Genomic DNA, 1,427 nt, shown 5'->3' on the forward strand with positions numbered 1-1,427 from the left:
AAGTTGATGTGCTCTTGAATTATTGTTGATTAATCCAGTCTTGCACATTTAGTTATGTGTCCTAATTCCAAAATGTTGAGTGATCTAACCTTCTTTTAGTTAAATTTTTACAGTGTAGTTGGAACACATAAAGTAATTTTGTTCAGAATTTTCAGGATTTCAGGTATGACTATCAGCCTATCTTAAAATTGACTAAGGAGGAACAAGTTTGGTCTCTTGGTTCTTTGTATTTCTCTTAACTGCCAAATCCCAAGAGTCCAAAAAATTCAAAAGCTACTACCATAATCCCATCACCACTAAAATTCCTCATCATTATCCTGCCACCTATAAAATCACTTCCCTTTATGTTTCAACTTCTTATCCTCTTCGTATAATCGTTTTTCTTTCTCTCACCTCACTCACCACTTCACAACCAAGAACAAATTACTGTTTCTCCCTCACCATGGCATATTAATCATCTTCCCCATCCTTAGACTCTACTACCACTCCTTCGACAGCCATTATTTTTTATCCCACTACTAACTTACAACCTTTCATATCTCCTACAATTCCAATTAAACTATCTGATTTTGCAGCCTTTAAAAATTGCAAAAACCTCTTTTGCATAATTTTCTTCAAATCCTTCATCCTCTTCCAAACCCTCACTACCAACTCTGATCCTTCTTACTAATTTGATTCCAGAAAGGTCAAGATCTAAACTAAAGAGAAAATCTTCTTCCCCCAACATTATTGTTGAAGATCATGATCTGGGTGAACCCTCCCCTATTGTACCCAGAACTCCTCACACTCGTGGGAAGAAACAACGAGAAGAAGTTTCTTTAGCTGAAGCCCTTTAAGCAAGCAAAAAAAATGTGTTGCTACATCTTCTCCTCCTCTTCCTCCTTCCTCCTCTCCTGATATACTGCTTCGCTCAATACATAAAAGCACGATGGTGAAACACATATTTCCAAAACCTTCTGCTTTTCGTACATCTTTATCTCAGCCAAAGCCCACCCCTGCCTCCAAATCTTCCTCGCCTTCCAAACCCACTCCAAAGAAATCATCTGCACGTTTGAAGAAATAGGTTACCAAACATATTCCTTTTGATTCTTCTAAGTCTGACTCAACTCTTGATACTCCTACTGAGTTGGATCCAGATTTGAATTTCATAAATCTTCTGCCAATCAAGAGACTCCTGAAGATCAATATCTGTATTTTCAAAAGAGTAAGCTAGCTAGAGGGCGTGTTGTTAGTGGTTTCAGGGGCGATTTTATGAATGTGTTGTTAGCAAAATTAGAAGTCCAAGGGTGTTCACACCTATTTCTTTAAGGTAACTTACAAAGGAAGTTTGTTAAACCTGAGGTTTACGAGTTCTATACAGATGAGATCTCTATTGGTGAAATATTTTCTACCACTGTTCGAGGGATCACTATGACTCTCTATGTTAT

This window comes from Capsicum annuum, chromosome 9, assembly GCF_002878395.1.
Source record: "Capsicum annuum cultivar UCD-10X-F1 chromosome 9, UCD10Xv1.1, whole genome shotgun sequence".
NCBI classification, from domain to species: Eukaryota; Viridiplantae; Streptophyta; class Magnoliopsida; order Solanales; family Solanaceae; genus Capsicum; species Capsicum annuum.